Source organism: Camelus bactrianus, chromosome 5 (assembly GCF_048773025.1).
Source record: "Camelus bactrianus isolate YW-2024 breed Bactrian camel chromosome 5, ASM4877302v1, whole genome shotgun sequence".
Lineage (NCBI taxonomy): Eukaryota > Metazoa > Chordata > Mammalia > Artiodactyla > Camelidae > Camelus > Camelus bactrianus.
In genome coordinates this window covers 101447014-101466147 of record NC_133543.1, presented here as the reverse complement: position 1 = coordinate 101466147, position 19134 = coordinate 101447014, and the positions used below count along the sequence as shown (strand labels likewise).

General features: G+C 45.7%; 1 pseudogene; it reads right to left on the bottom strand.

Annotated features, from left to right (window-relative positions):
* Positions 1–15896: 15896 nt before the first annotated feature.
* On the bottom strand, positions 15897–16491 carry LOC105063563 (dolichyl-diphosphooligosaccharide--protein glycosyltransferase subunit KCP2 pseudogene; annotated as a pseudogene).
* Between the last annotated feature and the right edge of the window lie 2643 nt (positions 16492–19134).

Here is a 19134-nt window from a genome sequence, read left to right as displayed (position 1 = left end):
AGAAAACTGTGCCTGAGCATGAAGTTTGATCCTCTTGAAATGAGCAAACTAAGGGACCAGATGGAGCCATCATCTATGAGTTCCCACATTCATGGAGCAAATCCATCACACCTGCAGATGCCGCGAGACTGGATGTGCTGGACGGGGACCGGCCCTTCATTAGGCAGGACTGGTGGTTACATACTTTGTCCCAGCCGCTCCTAAATCTTGTCCATTCATGCAGCCACGTGGCTATTCAGCTGGTGGCAACAATGCCCACAATTTTCTCTGATTTTCAAAAGGCAAAGCAACCAATGGTTTTTGTTAAAGTGTAGATGTACCAAAACACGGTTAAACAAAGTTCTGGGAATCGGTCCTGACAGGTCAAATTCATGTGTGTTATGTGAAACCTCAGTGAAGACACTGAATAAAACACAGTACTTTGGGAGGCTCTGATTTCAGGAGGGACACCGGGAAGCAAGGCATTGCCTGCATAAAGGAACAGGCATAGAAAAGCATTTCAAAAGTCTCCCCACGGATAGGTCTGAGAAAAACCCTAACTATTACCAGCAAAAGGAAATTCCTTAAACTAGTAAGAAATGAAAGCTGGTGTATGCTTTACCCCAAAAAGCAAAAACAAACAGCAAAAAAATAGTGACAATGAAGAACACAGGACAGGAGAGGGGCCCCGGGACAAGCTCAGCTCGTCACTGACAGGTGAGTACAGATCTTTGGCAAGACTCAATCTGTCCAAACCTTAGTTTCTCTGTCCCTAAAACTGGCCATCTGACTAGTCCAAAACTCCTTCTTAGGTCTAAGAATCTGGATTTCCAAAATTTATGATTTTATCAATCTTCATTTGGGGGCTTTTCTGTGGCTTTCAAAGTAGACTTAAACAAATGCATTTAAAATATCTTTTTTTGAGAGATATTTTTATCTTTTTTTTAAAAAGGAAACTGAAAAGACAATCCACAGAATGTAAGAAAATATTTGTAAATCCTATCTGCTAAGGGACTTATATTCAGAATACATAAAGAACACCTACAACTCAATAATGAAAAGATAAATAACCCACTCTAAAAGCTGACAAAGGATTTGAATAGATATTTCTCCAGAGAAGATATACAAATAGCCAATAAGCATGTGAAAAGACGTTCAGCACCATTAGGGAAATGCAAATCAGAGCTGCAGTGAGATACTACTGCGCACCCACTAGGATTACTGTGATCAAAAAGACAGACAAGTAGTGGCAGGAACGTGGAGAAACTGAAACGCTCAGACTTTGCTGTTGGGAACGTGCAATGGTGCAGCCTCTTTGGAAGACCTTCTTTTGAGGCAGTCCCTCAAAAAGTTAAACACAGAATTATCATATGATAATTCCAAAGGCATGGTCAGCAATTCCACGCCTGTCTATGCCCAAGAGAAATTAAAATATATGTCTATGGAAAAAATTGTACACAAACGTTCATAGCAGAATTATTTATAACAGCCAAAAGTGTAAATAACACAATGTCCATCAGTCAATGAATGGGTGAATGGAATGTGATCTATCCATACGACGGACTATCATTCAACCATAAAAAAAGAATGAAGCGCCAATACACGCTACAACATGGATGACCGCTGAAAACATTATGCAGGACGAAAACAAGCAAGCACAGACGGCCATTTGTTGTTCGGTTCCATTTATACAAAATGTCCAGACTAGGCAAATCTATAGAGACAGAAAGTAGATTAGTGGTTGCCAGGGGCAGAGACGAAGGGAAATTGGCTGCTAAAAGGATTTCTTCTAGGAGGGGTGAAAATGCCCTAAAATTAGATTGTGGTGATGGTCACACAACCTGTGAAATTACTGAAAAACACTGGATCATACACGTTAAATGAGTGAATTGTAGAGAATGAATTCTAGCTCCATAAAGCTGTTTATACGTGAAAGTTACGACATTTATTTTTTCATTTTTTAAACTTGGCATTGGCATCTCACACAAAATGAAGAAGAAGCCCACGTGGTAAACACAGCTCCGTGAGTCTCCACAAACTGAATCGCTCCGTGCACCCAGAAGCCCCTCGTGCCCCTTCAGCCACGTCCCCCGCCACCACGCTTTCTGATACCCTCGCTTAGTTCTGCCGAGTGTTGACCCTTATGTAAAAAACAATCACACCCTTCGTACTCTTGTGTCTGGCTTCTTTCACGCAAAGTGTTTTTGCAAGATTCATCCCTTTTGTGGCAGGCAGGCTGCTCAGTCTCACTGCCCTGTGAAGTTCCGTTATGTGGATGTGCCACGGTTATGTAACTGTTCTGCTGTTGGTGAATAATGGCTAGTTTCCAGTTTCTTCTTCGTGTCACAAAGAGTACTCTCGAACTTTTGCTTGAACAGGTCCACACATACAGTGGACACATATATGCCCAGGAGAACTGCTGGGGCATGAGGATCGTGTGTTTTTGGTGTTCATAGATGTTGTCATAGTTTTCCAAAGTGGTCGCCTCACTTTAGGCTTGAACAGCAAAGTGTGAGCTTCATGTACTCCGAACACTCACCATACTAGGAATTTTTTGTGGGGGAGGGGGAGAAGGTGTAATTTTGAGCCAGTCTGGTGGCTTGCTATTTGCCATATTCTTTTTTTTTTTTTTTAACCCTGCCTTAGTCCGAGTTGCTGTAACAAAATTACCATAGACTGGGTAACTTAAGGCAGCAGATACTTATTTCCCATAGCTCTGGAGGCTGGGAGTCCAGCATCAAGGCACCAGCCTCTCCAGTGTCTGGTGCGGGCTGGCTTCCTGGTTCCTGACCATCTTCTTGCTATGTCCTCACTTGAAGGAGGGAGTGAGGGATCTCTCCAGGGTCTCTTTTCTAAGGGCACCGATCTCATTCATGAGGGCTCCACCCTCACGATCTAATCACCTTTCAAAGAGGCAACCTCCTCATACCATCATGCGGGGAGGCAGGTTTCAACGTAGGAGTCTGGCGGGATGCACTGAGTCTCTAGCAAACCCCAACCCCATTAACAACTTCAACAAGAAGGTGGGATGGTCCCCAAGGTTCTCCAAGGTTGTTCTCCAAGGTTGTCGTCTGTACTGAGGTCATCCAGAGTCTTGGCCCTTCCAGAAATGGTAAGTACACCACCCTGATAGAACCTGTGTTCCCATCACCGCTGTCTGTGGAGAGTCTCCATGTTTTCCGTAGAACAGGCGGGAGGAAAGCACCCATTCTACTGTTTCACATTCTCTAAGTGACTTTAATTCGTCTGTATTCGTCCTAAGTCTGTCAAGGATTTTCGCTTGGGTAACCAGAAACGTGGAACGCTCTAGCTTTGATGCAAATATAGTTACATCATTGCTTCATCTTGAAATAAAAATACATTCAGGACCCTGCATGCCGTGCTAACCAAAGGTTTGGGCTTTCCCTTCCTCCTTCAACGTCTGGAAATCTCAAGGAGAAAGGACTCTGCTCCTGAGGGATTAACCCATTCTGCACCACCTGCCTGTGAGTGTCTCCTGTCAGACGCTGACACTGACCAGGCTTGTCCAGGCTCTTTGGTGACTTTACGAGCTGGATGGGTGAGTGGAGGGGGGATCATGAGACTCAGGATTGGCCAGGGCAGCCCTCTGATGAAGCAAAGGTCTGTCCTAAATGTAGTGAGAGGAGTGTGACATCTCAGCCCCCTCCTTTCTTCCCCAATCTTTTTATTTCTAGATAACTGTAGGTTCACATGCAGTTGTAATAAATAATGCAGAGAGGTCCTTTGTACCCTTCACCCAGTCTCCCCCAGTGGTAACATCTTGCGAAACTATAGCACAACATCACTGCAAGAATATTGACAAAACAATGCAATCCACCAATCGTTCAGACTTCCCCAGTTATTCATGTGTGTGTGTGGTAGGTGGGTGTGTATGTGCTTACTTCTATGCAAATTTATCAAGTGTACATTCCTGTAGCCACTACCACGGTCAAAATACAGGACATGATTTTCACAAGGGTCCCTCCAGGTGCCCCCTTATCCCCACGCCCACCTCCCACCTGCCCTCCTCCATCCCCGGCGACCACCAGTCCGCAGCCGGGTTACACACGCGTCAGCAGCTGGCTCCTCTGTTGCTGAGTGGTGTCCCTCAGTACAGATGTGTCAGCAGGTGTTTCCCACTTACCCATGACAGGACATTCAGGGTTTCTCAGCTGGGGGTTATTCCCCCCAAAAGCTGCTATGTGCATTTGCATACAGGGTTTTGTGTGAACACAAGTTTTCATTTCTCTGGGATAAATGCTGAGGAATGAAATTTCCGGGTCGATGAAAATCGCCTGTTCAATTTTATAAGAAATCGCCAAGCTGTTCTCCAGAGTGGCTGCACCTGTTGCATTCCCAGCAGCGGTGGATGAGGGGGTCCAGCTTCTCCGCACCCTCGCCAGCACCATTATTTATTTTAGCCGTTCTGGTAGGTGTGCGGGGATAGCTTGTTGCCATTTTAATTTGCATTTTTCTGATGGCTCCTGATACTGAACATCTTCTCCTGTGCTAATTTGTCATCTAGGTCTCTTCTTTGGTGAAATCTCCATTCATGTCTTTTGCCCACTCTCTCTCCTTTTAACTAAATTTGCTTAACTAAAAAATTCAATGTGGCAGCGTTTAAAGGAACAGGAAGCATGTACCCCTGTCAGAAAAACAAACAAAACTGGGAGATGGGCATCCTCACACATTCACGTAAAGACATGCAGACATGGCTGTAAGAACCAGCTGTGATGGGGTGGGTCTAGCTCAGTGATGGAGCACGTGCTTAGCAGGCACGAGGTCCTGGGTTCAATCCCCAGTATGTCCACTAAAAAATAAATAATTAAATTAAATTAAACTCCAATAATTAAAAAAAAAAATAATAGTCAGCTGAACTTATCAATCTCTGCCAAGGAGGAAATACAAACACATAAGTCAAAGCCTCAACGGTTTCTGGCAGATTTCTGAAGGCTCCAGAAGAATGTGTCTCTACGATGCTCTTCAACAGGTTCACATCTGTTCTTATCTGAGGGGCACGGATGTGTTCACAACTGAGCTAATGTGTCTTCGAGGCCCCATTAGGATTCAGACGGCATCCTCAAACCCAGGGCTGACTCTAACACACGGTGCTGTAAGCAGCGCATGAAGATTCTATTTTGGTGGAAATGGACATGAAGGAACTCCTGGCTTACAGTTTTCCAGCCCACAATCATGTCTTCTCTGTTCTGGGACACAACATCCTGGGAGACGCCCGGGCGTTTTAGAAAGCAAACAGACTGCAGTTGCCTTGTTTGCAGGGAGTTCCAGGTCTGGGAACAGGAGCTTCTGCAGCTTCCCTGCAGGGTTAGGGGTCCACAGTGAAAGCGAGCCACAGAGTGGGCTCTGTGCACGTGCACCCACGTCCACAGCAGCGTTACTCACAGTAGCCAAGAGGTGGAAGCAACCCAAATGCCCCCTGACGGATGAAGCGCTAAACAGAATGTGGTCTCCACATACAGTGGAATATAATTCCGTTTTTAAAAGGAAGGGAATTCTGACCCAGGCTACAACACGCATGAAGCTTGAAGACATTAAGCGAAGTGAAACAAGCCAGTCAACAAAGGACAAAGGGTGCACGATCCCACTTACAGGGGGTGCCCGGAGGAGTCAAAGTCAGAGACAGAGGGGGAAGGGTGGGTGCCGAGGGATGAGGGAAGGCAAAGGGAAGTTACCGTTTAGTGGGGACAGGGTTCCAGTTGGGAAGATGAACAGGGTTCTGGGGGTGGACGGTGGTGAGGGCTGCCCAATGATGGGTCTGTACTTGAAGCCACTGAACTATACACCCGGAAATGGTTAAAATGGCAAATTTTATGTTCTGTATATTTTACCACAATTTTTTAAAAAGGGAAAGAAAAGATGGGCTCTTTACTTTCAGACACACTTTGATCTGGTCTTCCCAGTTACTGCCCAGGTCTGCTCAGAAGCTGGCTTGTTTTGATTCCCCAAACCTCCAGGAAGGAACAAAGTGTAACAACCTGGCAACTGGTTCTCATTACCTTAGGAAGCAAAGACCATTCTCTTATTTGCCAGCAGCTGGGTCCAGCTTGATTAGGTCCACTGGAAACACCGCCCTGCCCTTTGGAGCAGCAGGAAAAACTGGCTTTGGAGCAGGAATTTAACAGAAATTCACGTCTTGTTGGCAGAAGAGATATTTGCTGATTTTTTCTTATCTTCAGCGTCCTTGGTGGACACTGCCTTGTTCAGATATCAAAGGCTTCCGAGCTAGAATGAGCCTTAAAGATGATTTAATCCAAGCCCAGTTGGGGAAACAGACCACACATCACGGCAGGAAGGGACAGACCCAGGCCACTGCCCTCTGCCCTGCATCGAGCTTCTCACTGTTTATCACACCATCCAGGCCCCCAGGGAGGCTGGTATGACAGAAAAATCTCCTGGGAGAAAAATACCTGCAAATAGATCCGTTGTCTTCTGAAAGAAAGGGGGAGAAGGCCCTGCCCCACAGAGGTCACGCCCACGGTCACAGGGTCCTGGTAGATGCACTGGACACTCAGGGCGCCATGTTGATGCCTCGCTGAACAACGTTCACATCATCATAAGAGGAATATTCACTGCATCCCCGCCGTGGGTCACACCGCTCAAAGCACCAGAAAGTGCTGTGTTCCTCCCATCTTACAACTGAGACAACCGAGGCCCAGAAAAATCCATCAACGCCCAAGGCACACGGCTGGTAAGATGCTGACCCAGACCAGCCCCAAAGCCTGACGGCTCTTTGTGGTCCCAGCTCTTAACGCTAGACCCGCTCCTCCTTCACAAATGGACACGGCATCCTGGGAGTGCGCCCTGTCACCATCTCAAGAACCTCAGCGACTCGTGCTCTGAGCCGGGGTGTGAGCTGGACCACGAAGCCATTGGAGGCTGTGGGTTAGCAGGACTGGCGTGTGGCAGCTGCTGCCCCCTGCTGGGCAGCCTGGGCTCAGCAGCCTCTTGCTGGGGGCCTGCCGTGGAGAGAAAGCCCCTGAGGGCAGTTCTGTGAGTGGCCAGTGCAAGGTCATCTCTCCCGCTCCTCCCCTCACTACTGGTCCTCTTCCTGCAGGGGGGTGGGTGAAGGAGCTGAGTGGGTTTCTCAGCATCCCGAAGACAGCCTCACCCAGCTCCGCTGGGTGGCCCATGCTGGTTAGGGAGTCCCGGGCAGACGTGAGCTCTTGCCTTCATCCAGGGGAGGGTCTCCAACGCCGCTCCTGGGGCGGGGAGGCAGGGAGAGGGGGCCCAGGCCACTCAGAAACAGAGCCGACTACCTGGGCAGCCAACAGCCTGGGCCCCAGCACACACACCTTCCTCTAAGTGCAGGGGCCTGAAGTGCGTGCTCCGTCCAAGGGGGACAAACCTGTCCTGTCACAGAGTGGTCGACCTCTCTGTTCTCACCGCAGGGAGTCTTCCTAAGCCGGACCAAACCCACGTGCTCTTTAGGAGGTAAAATAAGCCTCTTGCTCTGCATTATTTAGATTCCGAACATTTGTGAGCTGCCAAGGTCCCTCCTCAGTCGGCCGCCGGTTTCAGGCTCCGCGGCCTCTAAGCCGCGCCAGCCAAGCTGCCAGCGCATCACACGGGAGTCGTCCACGGCTGCAGGGCAGGTTTTTTGTTTCCACCTGAGTGTTTTGGGTGATGAGAGAGTTCTCTATCTCACTGGTGGTGTGGTGACAAAACTTACTTATACACGTCCAATGAGGCAGTTGTGTTGTATGTAAACAGTATCTCAACAGAGTTGAGGGGGTTTTTAAATATCCATTTGAAGGCAGTTTCTTCTCTCTGGTCACGCGTGAATCCTCATGTGGAAAGCCAACTACCTGGCACCGTCTTTTGGGGCTCATTCCAGCGGTGGTTTAGCTACGCTCGTGGACCCATGTGTTCACTGGCCGGCTTCCAGGTAGGAACGTGCCCCGGAGACAGGAATGGGCTGGATCCAGCCCAGGGCTCGTGGGGCTCCGTCCCCAGGGAGCGTCTCCTTCCCACAAGCTCCCAAGGCAGCGCTCCTGTCAGGCAGCCTTGTCTCCCCAGTTTTCTCCTTGTGCTCTTGTCCTCGACCCCCTTTCCATCAGCACTCGCTCCCTGGTTAACCCCCCACCTAAAGGTCTCACGTATCGCCCAAGTGTGGGTGACTCCCAAGCTCCTCGCTCTTGCCTGGATCTTTCCCTCAGACTAAAGATGGTGGGTGGATCTCCAACTGCCACCTCAACGCCCTCCTTGGATATGGGCAACCCTAACTTAAGTCCAAAATTAAACCCTGGTTTCCTCCCAGACTCTCCTTGAGCATCCTAGACGACCTTGGTTGGTGCCTGGAAATTCTTCGCGGTGATCCTGGGCTTCTGACTTACTCGAGTCACGGGGACCACTGCACCCTGAGAGACTGTCTTCCAGTGCACCTTGCAGGCTGAAGACTTGGGGAGGACTGAGGGAGCTGACCAGGAACCATCACAGGCAAAGAACACAGTCCACATCCAGAACAGCAGCCTCTCAAAGAAGCTATAAATCAGCCGGGATGGTAAACGGAGAGCACAGTTTGAAGATACGCGGCCCGGGGAACGGCTGTGTGCCTTCGGAGCTCTTCAGGGGGAGCTATAGATAATTCTGATTGCTGACTTGGGGTTACTTCCCCTCCGCCCTCCTCCCCTCTCACCACCAACGGAGAGGAAGCTTCAAGCCAGAATACATTTGAATGGCAAAATAATTTATGCTTAATTAGGGTGCTGGATTTAAAATTAGAAGTTCACATGCATAATCACATAGATTGTTTAATCGCATTGTTTTGCCACTCATTAGCCGCTTTTCCTAGGGATCTCTGACACCGGAGCCTCCTCCCGATTCCTACAAACCATGCCAAATTCATCTTCCTAAATGCCGTTTCATGAGCTGCCTCCAAAAAGATTGAGTAGTGGCTCGTCCGCAGCTGATTCCTGGCACTTATGACCCCGCTTGCAGACCAAGGCCCCTTCCCCACGCCTTCCACTCTGCTGGCTGGTCCACACAGCTGGCGGTCGCTCTGGGTCCCTTTGCTCGCTCTCTTCCCTCCATCTGGGAGGGAACCTTTCCACCTACCAAAATTCTGCCCATTCCTTAAGACTCCATTCAAAAGCCACCAGCACAGAGTCCTCTGGTTACTACGACAAGACGTCTTCTCCCCTGCCACCCCGCCGCCACCACCGATTGCCCAAGCTCAGGAAGCCCTTTATTACATATTTTTATCAAGTTGGCCCCGGAGCCAGAAAGCTTGCCCTACAAGCCTTTGTAGCCGACAAGGGGGCTCACAAAGACGGTTCTTTGGGATTAAGGGTAAGTGAAAGATAAACCATGACTCTCCTTAGTCCTCTGTGGTCAGAGGACAGAAGGCGGGGGATGGGCTCAAAGCAGGAAGCTTCCCCTCCTGTAGGTGCCACTAAAGTCACAGGCTCTCAGTGCCATGCACAGATTTCCTCGGCTCCTAGCCAGCTACCTCACCCCATGTTCTAGTTGGCACTGCTGTGTCCCAGCTCGCTACCCCATCATCTCTCCCCCCGTGTCAGCAGATGACCTTGACTCTTACTTCACTCAAAGAAAAGACACCATCAGCCCTCATCCATCACTCATCTGGACCTCGGGGCAAACTCACCTCTGCCTTTGGCGCATCCATCCCTCCTCCGCCTCCAACACCAGCTGTGGTCCTTCTGCCGGAGCCCAGGGCCCCAGCTCACTCTGAGGACCAGCCCGTCGGCACCATCATTCCTTCCCCCTTTCTGCAGGACTTTTCCCTCTATATAAGTTTTACCTCTTAGAATAGAAGCCTGCTCGAACCTCTGCAGTCTCACAGTTACAGGTCTGTCCCTGGGGTGGCTAACTTTATGTGTCACTTGACTGAGCCTCAGAGTGGTCAGAGATCTGGTCACTCATCACTTCTAGCATGTCCGAGGGTGTTTCCAGAGAAGACTAGTATCTGAGTTGGGAGAGCGAGTAAAGCAGGTGGCGCTCCCCATGTGGGTGGACATCACCAAATCCACGGAGGACCTGCACAGAGCAAAGTGGCAGAGGAAGGGGCGTGTGCTCCCTCTGCCCGACTGGGCTGGGACGTCGGTTTTTCCCTCCCCTGGACGAGGCCTTACACCACTGGTTCTCCTGGTTCTCAGGCCTTTGGACTCAGACCAGAGCTCCACCACCAGCCCTGCTGAGTCTCCAGCTTACAGAGCGCAGGTCATGGACTTAGTCTCCATCACCATGTGAGTCAACTCCTTATAACAAACCTAGACAGCTAGTAAAACGATGCAGATAGCTCACGACGCCTGGTGAGGGCGGCCTCAAGCTTCCTTCTCGCAAAATGAACGGTTTTGCCCGTGAGTCATTACCATTTGGAGTCCAGAGCCCAGAGGTCTTGTCCCCTGGCCAGGATTGAGAGGCTCCTGTGAGCATTTTGCCTAACTGACATTTTCTTGAATGTATTGACTCATTTAGTCATTTGAGAGCTGAGTCTTACTGACCTGAAAACCATTGTCTCCTTTTTTACATTTTTACATAAACTGCATATAAGCCATATCTCTTACGTGTTTTCTTATAAAATAAATAGATCCTCATTATAGAAAAAAGGATAATGCAGATAAGTGAACAGAATAAAATAAAATACATCCTTCAAGTCTTTAAATAAATATAGTTTTAGGTTTTTTTTTTTTTTACAAATATTGGATCACAATATGCATTCAACTTTGAAACCAGATTTTCACTTAACAGTGAACTGTAAAACAAATTTCCACGCCATGAAATAATCTGTCCTAACAGATTTGCACGGGGATACAGAATTCCACCAAATCAATGTACCACAATTTATTCAGCCAATTCTCTATTGTAGGATATTTGGGTTATTTCCTACTTGCAGGGGTTCATCAAGTGGTCCCTCCCAAAGAAAATATCCCACCCCAGAAATGGCTGGCAATCCTCCAAATGACAGTTTTTCAGCTTCAACAATTTTAAGATCCACTCTCTGTCAGAACTAGCTCTCAGCCATGTCCTCTGCTCCACAGGTCTGTCATTTCCAAACCCTGTACCACACTGCTGATCACTGCCACTTTGCACCTTCTAGGGGAGTTCCATCTTTTACACGTTCCTCAAAGTTTTCTAAACTATTCTCATTTATGTATTTGGGGGGAAGGGGTACTTTTTCAGCATGATTCTAAAAGCATTATTTTACTGTAGAAAAGTGAGATAATACAGATATTCAAACATACTCATTTAGAGAGAACCACGTTAACATTTGGAATCCGTCCTTCCAATCTTTCTCCAAGAACAGTTTCGTATATACTTCACCAAAAATAAAATCATGCTGTAACATTCTGCCCTCTGAAAACTGTATGCCCACCAGAAATGTACATAAATGCCCCTTTCCCTGTAGTCACCTCAATGCGCAAACGCACACATTTTAAAAGCCTTGTCAATGTAATGTCTGGTTTTAATTTGCATTTCTCTGAATATTAGTGAAGTTTAACATCACTTTAAGAGATTTACTGACATTTTAACTTCTTTTTTGTGAGATGGCTCTAAATGTCCTTGGCCCCTTTTACCGTTGGAGACTTGGAGTTGTGCTTATTGAATAGTAAGAAACCCTTTACATGTGAAGGCTCAATGCTCTGATATAGCTCTCACAAGTGCTCTTTCCATTTGTTTTTGGAGCTTTTTTATATTTAGAAGTTTAAAATTGCATTTTTGAGCAGAGCTGTCTTCTTCTATATCCTGTCTTTGTTTTAGTATTTAAGGAGTTCTTCTTCAGCCCAAGGTAATAAAATATGTTTTGTACTCTCCTTTAGTGGCTATATGATTTTGTTTTCACTATTTAACTTTTTTAATCATCTGAGACTTCTTTTGGTGCATAATATGACAAATTTAACTTTTTGTTTTTCCAGCTTTCCCAACTCCATTTATTGTTAAGTCTTTTCCTTCTTGATGAATTAAATGCCACTATTTCCTAAACCTATTTATCATTTCTGTTTCCAAACGTCCTATTTTCTTCCATCGATCTTCCATGGAATCTTTTGCCGCTGCCACACTTAGGAGAACTGTGGAGGCTCTACCACGTATTTGGCCATCTGGAAAGGCAAGCGTTCTCTCAATATGCTTCTTTTACTGAATTTCCTAGGCATTGGTGTGAATTTACTTTTCCAGGATTCTCTCTTATACACCTTGCTGGCATATGGAACACTTTTTTTTTTTTAATTTGGGAAGCACAATTGGCTAGCTTAATGAACATTTTTATAAGTTCTAACTAAGGCTGGTTGTTTTTTCAGTTGGTTCACTTAGATTTTGCAAATAGTTGTATCATCTGGAACCAATGGTTGCTCTTTTTGTTTTGTTTTGTTTTGTTTAATATTTATATTGTTCTTATTTCTTTTCCTGACTCATCACACTGGCTAAAACTTGTTGAAGAACATAGAATACTGTCAGAGCTCCCGTTGGCTTCAGGCTTCCAGACACCAAAACCTGTGCTTGTGGGATGGTCCCGGTCGCCTTCTGACGTCATGTCTTTCTTTCTCCTTGGGAGCACTTGACTGGTGTCCCTGGGAGAAAGAATTCACTCGCATGGCTTAACCCCTTCTGGATTCATCTGGGGTCTGCCTATCCATGGTCTCTCTGCTTCCCAGGAAGGGTCAGTCCTTGTTGGGGCGGGGTGGGAAGGGAGGGTCAGGCCTGCCAGGGACTGTGTGTACTGCCTAATACAGGGACTGCTAGCAAGCGCCTCTGGCTTCAGATCTAAAGGCTCCTACTTCAGCTGGCTCCCCAGTAACGAAGCTGGCACTTTGAGCCCCATCTGTCTGATGCCTCCTCTCAGGTGATTCCAGACTGAGACACGGAAGATGTCATGGTACGTAGTCTGCTGGCCTGTTTTGTTCTTGGCCGTAGTAAGAACAATCTCTATTTCAGCATTAAATATTAAGTTGATTGTTACTTTTAGAAAGATCATCTCTGTTATGTAAGAAAGTACTTTTTGATCTAGTTCCCTGGAAGTTTTAATAAGAAATAGCTGTGAGAGTTATAACAGAGGTTAGTATCTACTGCGATGATTGGATTGTATTCTCATCTGACATATTATGAGACAATGTATTAGTATGTTTTTTAAAGCTAAACAAACGTTGCAACCCTACAATTAACCCTACTTGGTCACATGAAGTATTCTTTCAACACGTTTCTGGATTTGATTTGTCAATATTTTACATAAGATTTTTGGAATTATATTTGTAATTGATGTTGGTCTAACTTTGTCATTATTGCTATGATTTGCTATTATGTTTGCTGTGTTTTATTTTGGCTTTTTTAAAATATTTCTTTGACAGCCTTTTCTAGTTTCAAAGGCAGAACTGATGTCCTGTGGTAACTATGCCTTCATTATTTAGTTTTTGTTTCTTTTCCTGAAAAACCACCAATTTCATTAAGACTTTTTGGGAAAATGAAAAGAAACAAAAACTAAACCTAGTTTTAGCCTCTTTTCCTAAGTTTATTATCATCGTGCTTGTGTTCTTGGTTTTTTACTGATCTTGCTAGAGGTATTTTCAAATCATTTTTCAAAATAATGTTGAATTTTTAAATCATCTTAACTATTGTCCTATTTATTCTATGTCATTATTTTCTAAATTTATTAGTCCTACATTTTTGCCTCCTTGGTCTTATTTTTGTTTTACTTTCTCTGCTGTTGAGGTGAATGCTTAATTCCTTTATCTTCCTTCTTTTGTGTTCCATAATAAAAGCATTGAATACTCTGAATTTTCTTCTAATGGTAACTTTGGCTGCCTCCCGTACGCAGTGCCCTCCCTGTCATTCATTTGAAATAACTTCTGGTCACTGATTCGATTTCTCCTATAAAATTTGGGTTATTCATCTAAAAACTGCTTTTGTTTGTTCTGAATATCCAAGTGCTTTGATGACTTTTGCTTATCTAGAGATATTGTTATATTTTCATTTTATTCACTCGCCATCAGAGAATATAAATACATTTCTCTGAAAATGTATTAATATTTTCTATATGGCCTATGATCCGAACACATGTCCATGGAACACGGGCATTTGAAAAGACTGTGTCGTTGTTGGTTTACATGCTACAAAGTGCAATACGTACCTGCTACACCTGTGTATTTATTACATGATAGTGGAAGGCACATCTACCCTACCCCGGACATTGGGCAACTTCCTACTGATTTCCGTCCAGTTTTATCTCAGTCCAGACGTGTTCTAACTGCAAGTCTCTTGTCCATTTTTCTACTGGGTTGCCTACCTTTTTTTACTGGTTTGTAAGAGTTCTCTTTCCAGTGGGCTTCTGAGTTCCCAGACCACTAAGAGTGAGTTTCCCACAGTTGACAGGTCAATGAGGAAGAGGAGGAAAGGACTGGGCAATCTTGGGGGCACCAAATAGCATCCAAACCAGATGCTCATTGGCTGACAGGCTGACCTTTGACTAAGGGGTCTGGAAGGTGAGCTAAGCGACACTTCAACCCTGGGTCAGTCCCCGTGGAGCCTCCTGATGTCCACAGTGCAATGTCTCACTCTTCTGCTGTCTGGGGTTCCTCCACCCATACTCCACCTTCCCCAAATCAGGTCTTTGTTTGGTTTCAAAATGTGAAGAAACTCTCAGAAAAGCTCCTCTGAACATTTCTGTATGGTATCTGTTTCAGTTGCTTTTTTCAAGACAGTCTATTTCTTTTTTTTATATTATGAAATATAAGACACAAACAAAACTTCACACACAAACACACACAACTGCTCAGTGAATCATCACTAACACCCTTGTAACCACCAACCAATTCAAGAAATAAAATACTATCTGAAGTTTCCCAGTTACTCCCTCCTCTCTTCCTAAAAAAGGCAACCACTGTCTTGACTTCAATCCCCAGTTTACTTTCCCCCATTTTTTTCATCTTTAAGTAAATGGTGTCATACAGAATTTACTCTTTGGTGTCTGGCAGCTTTCAACTATTCAGCACGATGCTTGTGGGCGACGAACACCTGCTGCAGGCAACTCTTCATGGCTGCGTCTTTTCCGTCGTAGGAACACACGACCTTTATCCAGTCTACTCTTGATGGACAGTCAGACTGCTTCTGGTTTGAAGCTTTGGGAATAATGCTGCTACAAACATTCCTGAACGTGTCCTTTGATGGGAATGTGAGCACATTTGCCTCGGCGTGAGATTTTTGTTTCACTATACGCATGTCTTCAACTTGAGTAGATAATCTCAGTTTTCCGAAGTGGTTGGACCCTCATAGTTTTTGGAAATCCACATTGCCCCAGATCATTAAAAACACTAGCAAGCATTCTGGTGGCAGTGTAGAGGTATTTTAGTGTGGCTTTACTTCACATTTTTTGGTTGGTTAGTGAGATTATGCTGCTCCTTTCATTTATTTAGTGTTATTTGGATATCCTGTTTTGTGGAGGATCCAGTCAAGATTCTTGTCCATTTTGTGACTTCGTTGTCTCCCTTTTCCTAATTGATTTGTAGGAATTCTTTATATGATCTGAAGATGAGAACTTTGTCTGTTTTACATTTTGCTAGTATCTTTCCCCATTCTATGCCTTGCTTTTTTCTCTCTTAACAGGAACTTTTGATAAAGAGAATTTATTAATTTAAATAGAATACAATTAATCGATTTTTGTGTTCTGCTTGTTCCCAACCTAAGGTAATACCTAGAAGCTTTCTTTTTTTTTTTTTTTTTCTTCTCTCTACAATCTACCTGGGGGAAAACTGAATATAGATTGAGATACAGGCCAAATGTACTTATTTGTTTGTTTATTTATTTACATAAAGATGTAACATCATCTCAGGTCAGTTTGCTCAAATGCTCCCACCCCTGCCGTGCCACCATATGTGTAAGTCTGGTCTAGATCCGCTACACTCTCTTTTTTTTTTTAACAAAGAATCAACTTTATTAGACATTCAGGGTCAGTTTCTCTTTTTGCCCTTGCCTGTAGCCCTGGCCGGTGTGAGGCCTGGAGCTGCTGCCTGGTACAGAGGGGAAGAGATCTGGTTGATGTAGAGCCGACCCAACCATGGAGAAGGTGAAGCAGGTGGTGACAGCAGACTCGGTCGATGAGGCCAGAGGCGAAGAGGACCAACAGGAGGCAGAGGAGAATCTCAGGGAAGATCTTCCCTTGGAATCCTTTGCCAAAGACAGGATTCTCCAGATTACTGAAGGCAGCGAGAGAGAAGGCGAAAAGGCGGGAACCAAGCAGGCCGCCCTGGATGGGGAGCCACTCGGTGGAGGCCAGTTGGCGGCTGTGCACCTGCAGCCCAGCGAAGAGCAGCGGGGACAGGAGGGAGGAGCGCGCCAGCGAGGCGCCTGTACCCACCGCCACCGCGCCCGGCCCCTGGGTCCGATCCGCGTCTCTGTCCCGGAGGAGGGTCGAACCGGGAGCGGCTGGCTGTGCGCATGCGTCAGGCGCCAGCCGTTCTCCTTCCTCCCCCACGTCTGCCTCGTTTTCCCTCCCGGCGCCCGGATGCAGCGCCCTCTTCCTCGGCGGGCGCTGTTCGAGGCTGACCGCTGGCCTCTTTATTGCTCTGTTGGTCTATTCTTGTGCCAGCACCACATGGCCTTAATGACGGTGGCTTTATAGTGAGTCTTAATTTCCCTTAGAGCAAGTTCTCCGCCCTTGGTTTTCATCAAGCATGGCTTTGCTGTTCTTGCTCTTGATTCTTACTCTGTATAAATGCTAGAATCAAGTTCCATGAAGAAAGGAAACCTCTCTTGGATTTGGATTGAAGTCATATTAACCTTATAGGTCAATGTGCAGAGGACTAGGGGGGGGGTGTGTGTGTGTGTGTTCTATGTGCTGCTTCACTGGGAAGGAGCCCCTGGAGCGGGCTCTGGCCCAGGCCCAGCCGCTCCCCGTTCTGTCCATCCGTCCAGCTCACTTGCAGGATGCTCGTCTCCTTGGCCAGGTGGACGATGGAGTGCAGGGCGCTGCTCCTCCACCCTTTGGTCCCACCATCTCTCTGCAGCTCCCTCTACATCTCAGGTGGTAATGAGGGCAGATCACCAAGGGAGCAAATGGCAGCCCTACTTCCTGCAGGTCCCCTAATCCTTTGGTGACTCTCTTGAGACCCCTGCTTTGGCCTTGGGATCCCCGACCCAACCACCCCCCTCCCTCCTTCTAGGGAGGGAGAGGGATACACTTTCTCCCTTAACTCAGAAAGCCACAAACTGTCAGCTTCCTCACTCCTCCCGAAGGGCCAGTGGGCAGCCCTCAGACCTCCCGGCCGGGAAGAGGCGGGCTCCCCACCACTGGCATCTCTCTGAACTTGGCATTGAGGGTGCTTAGTGCCTGTGTGCTCAGCTTACGACTTTGATACCCTCAGATCACTTCCTTTTTTTACTATTTTTTTTAAAACAAATTTTACCCACTTTTCTTTAAACATCTCAATTCTTGAGTTCTTAATTGTAATGTTTAATTTTTCCTTAATCAACTGGAGTCATTTTTAAATAATTTTTTTCTCAAGAGATGATGTTTATGAAAGATTCTTCAAGTCCTTTCATGACTGAAGATCTCTGACTCCCCACACATGATCACTAGACTGGTGGAGAATTAAGTTATTGGGTTATAATATTTCTCTCCCAAAACTTTGTGGACATTTTTCTGTCGCTTTGTGCCACTTTATTATAGGAAGAAAACTGCTGCCAACTAGCTAATGTGGTTTTTCCACTGTAAACTTTGAGAGTTGTTCCTTTATCCTTAAAATACCAAAATGTCATCAGTATATATTCTGGTATGTTTCTATCTTTTCAAAGAATCTCTTGAAGAATATTTAATTTTAAAGACAATTTTCAGTTTTTAAAGGTGCTTAAAGAGAGTTTTAATTTGGGGGAAAGACATCCTTCAGCTCAGGAAATGCCCCACAGCCTCTTTTGTTATGGGCTTCCGTAATAAAATAGCATAAAAATAGCATAAAATAGCATGGGGGTGGCTTACAAAAACAAATTTCTTTCTCACAGTTCTGGAGACCGGGAAGTCCAAGATCAAAGTGCTAAGAAAGTAGGCTGCATTCTGAGGCCTCTGCTCCCAGCTTGTAGGGCCACCATCTCACCAGGTGTTCGTATGGCCTTTCCTCTGTGTGCCTGGGGAGAGAGGTCCCTACCGACTCCTCTCCTCTATAAGGACGTCCGTTTCATCGGATCCACACCCCTCCCACTTACGACCTCATCTAATCAAACCAGCTCCTTAGAGGCCCCCCTCCAATAGGGTCACACAGGAGGTTAGGGCTTCAACATACGGATTTGCTGGGGGACACAATTCCATCCACAACAGAACTTATTTTGTATTGTTTCCGTGTTTACATATTACATTCTCTCTGCTCTTATTTCTCCTACGATACAATGAATGTTCTGAATCTCTCTCCCATGTTACTTTTCTTTACGTGCATCTTTTTGTCCCTTTTATACTCTGAGTATGAGAAATTTTCTCTGGTTTTTTAAATCACTGATTTGATTTTCCGCAATCTCCAATCACTCTGTCAATTTCATCTTAAAATTTGAATTAGTGGTTTTCATCTCAGAGCAATCTTCCTCGATCTCCTGTCGCTCCTTTTTCATGGACATAATGTTCGTCTGGAGTCTCAGTGGCACTATGAATCAGGAGCTTATCTCAAATGTTTCTCTTGTTTCTTGTCACAACTGTTTCATTGAAAGACATTTGCTGATGACTCAGAATAAACCCTCCTTCTGCAGTTCTGAATCAGAGTTCGTGTTGTCTTATCCTTGAGCCGGGAAGGAGAGAATGAGAGAGGGAAGAGAGAGGTCTGTGGCTTTCTTAAAACGGTAGTTCAGGTGGTGGGTGATTATGTACTGTTGCTTAACAAATTACACCCAAAACCTGATGGCTTAAAGCAACAAAGACATAATTTTTCAGTTTCTGTGGGTCAAGAATCCAGGCACAGCTTAGGTGGGTGGTTGTGGCTCAAAGTCTCTCAAGAGATTGTGGTCATGTCAAGACTCAACCTGGGGGGTGGGCGGGGGAAGGGTAGAGCACGTGTTTAGCATGCACAAGGTCCCAGTACCTCCATTAAATAAATAAATAAACCTAATTACCCCCTGTAAACAAAAAAACAAAATTTAAATTTTTTTAATGAAAAAATTTTTAATTTAAAAAAAAAAAAAGACTCAACTAGGACTTACAGTTCCACTGCC